This window comes from Lepus europaeus, chromosome 19 (assembly GCF_033115175.1).
Source record: "Lepus europaeus isolate LE1 chromosome 19, mLepTim1.pri, whole genome shotgun sequence".
NCBI classification, from domain to species: domain Eukaryota; kingdom Metazoa; phylum Chordata; class Mammalia; order Lagomorpha; family Leporidae; genus Lepus; species Lepus europaeus.
The window spans coordinates 329,756-337,487 of NC_084845.1; the positions used below are offsets into that span (position 1 = coordinate 329,756).

The 7,732-nt window shown below is 42.8% G+C and overlaps 1 protein-coding gene across 6 annotated transcripts in view; it reads left to right on the top strand.

Moving 5' to 3' along the window:
- The window catches only part of ZNF329 (zinc finger protein 329), a 47,805-nt gene extending 40,887 nt beyond the window's left edge, over positions 1-6,918 (top strand). For 5 of the 6 annotated variants that reach the window (XM_062177452.1, XM_062177454.1, XM_062177451.1 and 2 more), the window contains one exon: positions 6,288-6,917. The gene's annotated coding sequence lies outside the window, so the exon portion shown is untranslated. Of the gene's footprint in view, positions 1-6,287 lie in introns of all 6 variants that reach the window. The other variant, XM_062177449.1, reaches the window with a different exon arrangement.
- The last annotated feature ends 814 nt before the right edge of the window (positions 6,919-7,732 follow it).

Below are 7,732 nucleotides of genomic sequence, written 5' to 3' on the forward strand. Positions count from 1 at the left end.
AAGCCAAAGCCAGGAGCCATGAACTCAATTCATATCTCACATAGGTGACATCATCTTCTGCTTTCCAGGCACAATAGCAGGGGGCTGGATCAGAAGTAGAATGGCTAGGACTCAACTGGCACTCCTGTAGGAGATGTGGGCCTTTTGTGCCACAACACCTGCCCTGTAATTTTGTATTTTCTAATGACACACTAAAAAGGGGGAGGGGCTGAGATTAATATCAGTAACATTTTATTTCATGCCCTAACCACATATAATTTAAATGTATGGCACGTGTACATTTCAGACTGTAACTACACATGTCAAGTGGCTGCTATTGGACAGCGCAGCCTATTGGATCCTGCACATGCTTCTGTTCCCTCAGGCTGTCTCCAGTCTCTTCACATCTAGGGGGACTGTTGGTGGCTTTGTCTGCCCGGTGCACCAGTCCTTAGAACGTTTCTTTTTCCACCTACCAAGTCCTTGTGGGGGCCGCCATGTTCATTTTGCTGCTAGGAGAGTCACTACCAGAGCCCGAGGGAACACCAAGTTTTGTGTCCTCCCTTGACCCGAGTGGCTGGGGCTGGAGGCCCTTGATGTAGACTTCAAAGACTCGTGCAGTCAGCTGTGGTTGCTGGACTGGGGTGAACAGATGGTCCTGGAGACCAAGGCTGCCACTCTCTGTTACCACTTTTTACAACAGGCAAGGAGAAGAGTGAAGCAGAGAGAAAGGCAGAGACAGGTCTTGTGGACTTGTAGAGAGGGATTTGCTGAGACAGAAGCAGGGTTGAGAGTTGGCATTTCTCAGGTCCCCAGGGTCCGGACTTCATTCTCACTGAGGCCTGATAGATGGAGAGTGGGCCCATTCTGTCAGCTAAGAGTGCCTTAAACATTTGTCCTCTGTCTGAATTTTATGGTTCTTTTTTTTTTAACTAAATATTTTTTCTCTCTTGAAAAGATACTCAACCTATACATGTATTAAGGCATTAAAAAGTAAGAAGTGAATGAGAAATGAGCCTTTTTTTTCTTTTTTAAAAAACATATTTATTTGTAAGAGTTATGCAGAGGCGGTGGGGGTGGGGAGCTTCCATCTGCTGGTTCACTCCTCAGTTGCAACAGTTGGGGCTGGGAGAGGCAAAGCCAGAATCCAGGAACTCAGTCCAGGCCTCCCAGGTGCACTTGAGTCATCACCACGGCCTCACAGTTGCCCATGAGCAGAAAGCTGGAGTCAGGAGCAGAGCTGGGACTGGAACACAGTTCTCTGATATGAGATACTGGCATCCCAAGTGGCATCTTTACCACCACACCAAATGCCTTTCAGTTTACTTACAGCAGTTTTTCATTTTTGGCCATGAAAAAGTTTGTTTTTAATATAGTCAAATTTACCACATTTTTTCCTTAAATTTTTTTTAACTATCGTATGAGAGAAATGAAGACAGATGTCCCATCTACTGATTCACTCCCCAAACACCTTCAATGGCTCCTGGCTGTGTCTGAAGCTGAGGACCAGGAATTCAGTCAAGGTATCCCACGTGGGTGGCGGGAATCCACCTGCAGGCTTGAGCTGTCTCTGCTGCCTTGCAGTGTCTGTTGCAGGAAGCTGTAGTCAGAACTAGAGGTGGTGTCCATCCCAGGCACTCCAGTATGGGTACAGCTACCCTAACTGACATCTGAACTGCTAGGTCAAATGCGTGCTCCTGTATTCACCACTGTGGTCTTCAGATTTTATTTCTTATTTATATCTGGATCAGACCTATGTAAGAAAGCAGTTACTGTTGGGGCTGGTGCTGTGGCGCAGTGGGTTGTCGCCTTGGCCTGAACCGCTGGCATCCCATGGGTCTGGCTGCTCCTCTTCCAATCCAGCTCTCTGCTGTGACCTGGGAAAGCAGTAGAAGATGGCCCAAGTGCTTGGGCCCTGCACCCATGTGGGAGACCCAGAAGAAGCTCCTGGCTCCTGATTTTGGATTGGCGCAGCTCTGGCCTTTGCAGCCAGTTGGGGAGTGAACCATCGGATGGAGGACCTCTCTCTCTCTCTCTCTCAGCCTCTCCTCTCTGTGTAACTCTGACTTTCCAATAATTAAATAAGTCTTAAAAAAAAAAAAAAAGAAAGAAAGCAGTTACCGTCATGGCATACTGTCATGGCAGGAAATGTTGCCGGTAGTGCTCTGATGTGTTTTGCCAGTATGGAAATGGGGATTAATGGTACTCATTCACACTGGGCTGGAATCCTCAGAACCTGCTTCACTTTGCTCGCTGCGTGCAAAATTGAACCCAAAGACCAGATTCACAACCAATCAGGACTTAGTTAATTCTTTGGTACTTTTTTAAAAGAGATCCCTCAGAAATGGCAAATGACAGTATTTGGATTGAAACATCTTCTTACCTCTCTGTCTTTCCCTCTCTCTGTCTGTAACTATGCCTCTCAAGTAAATAAATAAATAAATCTTTAAACACACACACACACACACAAAAAAAAACAAAAAACAAAAAAAGTCTTTTGGATGAAAACAAAACAAAAACATGAGAAATATTTTCATAGTCTCCCTGTTTTATGTAAGTCTCTATTATGATTTCATTTTGTACATTTAACTCTTAGGTTCATCTGACAAGGCATTAGAATCCCCCCCTCTCCCCCAAGAATGGAGTCATCTGTTCCAAGACCATTTACTGAACAATTACTCTTTTTCCTAATATACTGAAATTCCACATTTATCTGAATTCAGATTCTAATGTGTACTTTAGTGTTTCTGGATTCTGTCCCATTGATATATTTCTCTGTCAGTATACTGTACTTTTTATATACATAAACTATACAGTGGGTTTATAGCATGTGCAAGGTCTCATAACACAAATCACATTAAATATACTTTTAACTATACAAAAAGTGGGGCAGCAGCATCCCTTATGGCCACTGGTTCAAGTCCTGGCTGCTCCACTTCCAATCCAGCTCCTGCTATGGCCTGGGAAAGCAGTGGGAGGATGGCCCAAATCCCTGGGCCCCTGCACCCACATGGGAGACCCAGAGGAAGCTCTTGCCTCCTGGCTTCATTGCAGTCATTTAGGGAGTGAATCAGCAGATGGAAGATCTCTTTCTCTCTCCCTAATTCTACCTTTTAAATAAATAAATATTTAGAAAAACCTGTACAAAAAGAATAGAGGATAAAAAAAAATTGGCTTTTACCCTGATAACCCTTGCCAAAGCTAAACTATGCTGATAGCTCCCTGTACCACGTATTATTTCCTTATGTCTATTTTCCTATGTCTATTCATAAACACCTGGAGGTTAGGAACAAGACAGTGGGGCCAATCACCTGGACTCACATCCTTTCTCTTCCATTTTGTGGTAAAGCTTTGGGCAAATTACTGAACCTGTCTTTGCCTCTGCTTTCTCACCTGGTAAATGAGGGTGATTTTATTCACGCTGTGAAGATTAAACTTTACATATGCAAAGTTCTTAGAGCAGTGCCTGTACTGTTCTGTAAGGTGCTATGTAAACATTGTAGAATTGGTGTGTTTTCTTTTTTTACAAATATGTACACATAAGGCTTGGAGGCTTACATTCATTTTAAAATGAAATATTTTAGGGCCGGCACTGTGGCATAGCAGGTAAAGCCAATGCCTGCAGCACTGGCATCCCATATGGGCGCCAGTTCGAGTCCCTGCTGCTCCACTTCTGATCCAGCTTTCTGCTATGGCCTGGGAAAGCAGTAGAAGATGGCCCAAGTCCTTGGGCCCCTACATACGTGTGGGAGACCTGGAGGAAGCTCCTGGCTCCTGGCTCTGGATCGGTGCAGCTCCACCTGTTGCGACCAATTGGGGAGTGAATCAGCGGATGGAAGACCACTATCTCTCTCTCTCTGCCTCTCCTTCTTTGTGTAACTTTGACTTTCAAATAATTAAATAAATCCTTAAAAAAACCAATTTTCATCCTCCACCTTGCAGTATAATCTGTTTTTATTTTCTGTCAGAGTATCACTAACATATACCTAGTTTGCAGAGTCAACTAATATGAAAAATTTTAGGGAAAAATGGCAGCACCACTTCTCACCAGAGGCAGCCACTTCCTGTTCTCACAATTGATTTTCCTGGCATTTGCTTCCCTATTCTAAATACTTGCACATTTAATTTCATTTGATGAACATGTAAACAACCTTTTTTAAAAAGCAAAATGTAAGTTTGTTTATTTGAAGAGATAAATAAATTTGTAAATTTCTAAGTAGTGGAACTAAGACAAAATAAAGCAGACACAAATTACCTACATTGGGAATGAAAAAGGAGATATCACCACAGACAATAAAAGGATAAGGGTATAATCTTGACTGTTCAGCTGCTGTAACAAAAATAGTATAGTCTGGGTTATTTACAAACAAGAGGAGATTTTTGCTTGCAATTCTGGAGGCTGGACGGCCCAACATCACAGTGTCTGGAGAGGGCACAGTCCTGGCCTCGCTGCATCCCGATGTGGTGGGCGGGGCCCAGGAGCGCCCTCAGTCCTCTAGACCACTAATCCCATTCATGGGAGTGGAGCCCTCCCAATTTACTGTATGAATCCTGCATTACAGACTGAAGTAGAGGGAACTACAAACTGATAGCGCTCATGAAGCTTGATCCCCAGATTCTCAAAAACATCAGCAAGTCAAATCTTGTAATATAAATAATCATGTGAGCCTGGTTCACTGAAAGCCTGTGTAAGCCCACATTAACATCCTAAAGAGCATGACTACCTGATCTTGTTAATAGACCATTTAACAAAATTTAATATCAGTAGAGCAGGAATAAAGAGGTACTTTTAAAAAAAGATTTTATTTATTTATTTGAGAGGGATAGTTATAGACATCGAGAGGGAGAGACAGAGAGAAAGGTCTTCCATCTGCTGGTTCACTCCCCAAATCGCCACAACAGCTGGAGCTGGGGTGATCCGAAGCCAGGAGCTTCTTCTGGATCTCCCTTATGGATCCAGGGACCCAGGCACTTGGTCCATCTTCTACTGCTTTCCCAGGCCATGGCAGAGAGCCAGATAGGAGTGGAGCAGCTGAGACATGAACCAGCTCCCATATGTGATGCTGGTGCTGCAAGCGGAGGATTAACCCACTGTGCCACAAGGGGGTTGGGGGGAAGAGGTACTTTCTAATCTGAAAAGGATATATGCGAATAACCTATAATTAGCATCATAATTTCCCCTATGAGTGGTAAACAGCAAGAATGCTTGCTCTACCTGGTGCTATTGAAAATCATGAAGTCTTGCCAATGCAATTAGTCAAGACTTTTTAAAAAAAATGTGCATAATGTGTGGCTGGCACTGTGGCACAGCAGGTTAAAGCCCTGGCCTGAAGTGCTGGCATCCCATATGGGCGCTGGTTCTAGTCCCGGCTACTCCTTTTCTGATCCAGCTCTCTGCTATGGCCTGGAATAGCAGAAGAAGATGGTCCAAGTACTTGGGCTCCTGTACCCACGTGGGAGACCCAGAAGAAGCTCCTGGCTTCTGGCTTTGGATCAGTGCAGCTCTGGCCGTTATGGCCATCTGGGGAGTGAAGCAGCGGATGGAAGACCTCTCTCTGTCTCTACCTCTCTCTCTAACTCTGTCTTTCAAATAAATAAAATAAATCTTTTTTAAAAAGTGCATAATGTAATTCTTATCAAATGCCCAGCAAAGATTTTTTGTGGGCATGTATTTGTTCTAAAGTTATATGAGAAAGCATAATACATAAAATAGCCAATAAATATTTTTTTAAAAAGGTAGGGGGTGAAGGGGGCTGGCACTGTGGTACAGTGGGCTGCTTCACTTCCGATCCAGCTCTCAGCTATAACCTGGGAAAGCAGTAGAAGATGGCCCAGGCACTTGGGCCCCTTAACATGCATGGGAGTCCTGGAAGAAGCTCCTGGCTCCTGGCTTCCAATTGGCCCAGCTCCGGCCATTGCGGCCATTTGGGGAGTGAACCAGTGATGGAAGACCTTTCTCTCTCTCCTTCTCACTGTCTGTAACTCTACCACTCAAATAAATAAATAAAATCTTTTTTAAAAATAGCCAAAACAGTTTTTGGAAAATTTTTAAAAATGGGGAGAGGGGATAACTCTACCCAGCGTTAAGGCTTACTGCATGCTAGCTATGGTAATCAAGAGAGAGTGTCATTGGCAGGTCAATGGAACAGAACAGAGAATATAGGGATAGGCTAAAAAATATATTGTAGCTGATTTTTGATGAAGGAACGGAATCTATCCAGTGGGGGAAGCGTAGCCTTTCAGCAAATGGTCCTAGAGCAATTGGAAATATGTTCTGGAATAAAACATACATTTGGTCTTTGTCCTAGGTTCCTGGCCTGGAGCCAAAAGGCATTTCCTGAGAAGAGTGACCTGTTATTTATACAGAGCTCCTTTGACCTTCACCTGGGTTTATGCTGAGGTGACTTGGGATGGGGTGAGAACATGGTGGACCATGAGATTTAGTGAGTTTCAGGCTCATCTGCAGGGTGGCAGCCTGGAGAGGACAAGGAAGCTCTATGCACTTTCCAGTCCCCTTTGTATCGCTGCTATCTGGCTGTTCCCAAGTTATAGCTTTATAATAAATCGGTAAATACAGTGTTCCTACATTCTGTGAACCACTCTAGCAAATTACTTTACCTGAGATGGCTACGTAGGAATGCCTACATTTGGATTCAGGTCGCTTGTGGCTGCTATCTGACATGGACTGAGGCTTTGACCTGTTGGGTCTGCTCCAATTCAGGGTAGTTAGTGTCTGAATTGAACTGTTGGATGTTCAGTTAGTATAGGAGAATTGGTTAATGCTGGGGAAAAAGTTATACATTTGTTGTTAGAAATAAACAAACACTCCAGCATCCACAGTAAAAAAAATGAATCTCAACATAAACATCACATATTACATAAAAATTAACTCAAAATCGATGATGAGCTTAAATGTAAAAAATAAAACTAAAACTGTTGGAAAAAATAGAGGAAACCCCCAGGATTAAGGTTATTCAGAGTCCTTAAAACAAAAGCATGATCCATAAAAGGACAAGTTATATATCACCTAAATTAAAATTCTTTATTCTGCTAAAGTCTCTGTTAAGGAAATAAAATGACAAGCTGCAGACCAGGGGAAAGCTTTTGAAACCATGTTATCTGACAAAGAACATATCTAGAATATATAAAGACCTCTCAAAACTCAGTTTGAAAGCTAGAAAATGAGAAGCCATGAAGAAACATTTCACTGAAGAGTATACATGGATGGAAAACCATGAACACATGTTTAATGTTAGTAGCCTTTGGGGAACTACACATAAAAACCACAGTGAGGTAACTCTGCAGACCTATCAGAATGAATGGTTAAATTAGAAAAAAAGTAGTGCTAAACACCAAATGCTGTTTAGAGTGTAGAGAAACTGGTTCATACATACATTGGTGGTGGGAATGTAAAATAGTCCAGCTGCTCTGGAAAAAGTATGGCAGTTTCTTACAACACTAAGCCTGCATTTACTAAATAACCCAACAGTTGCACTCTTAGACAATCATACCCAAAAAGTGAAAACATACAAATCTGTACGCGAATGTTCAGTTGGCGTTAGAGAATTGGTTGGTGTTGGGGGAAATAAAACGTACATTTCGTGCCGTCTTTTATTTGTAATAACAAAAGTACTGGAAACAAGACCGATGTCCTTCAATGCGTGAACAAGCTATTGAATACCACGAGTAATAAAAAGGAAGGAAGGAAGTATTGATACACACCGTTTCCGTGCATCTCCAGGGAGTTAGGCTT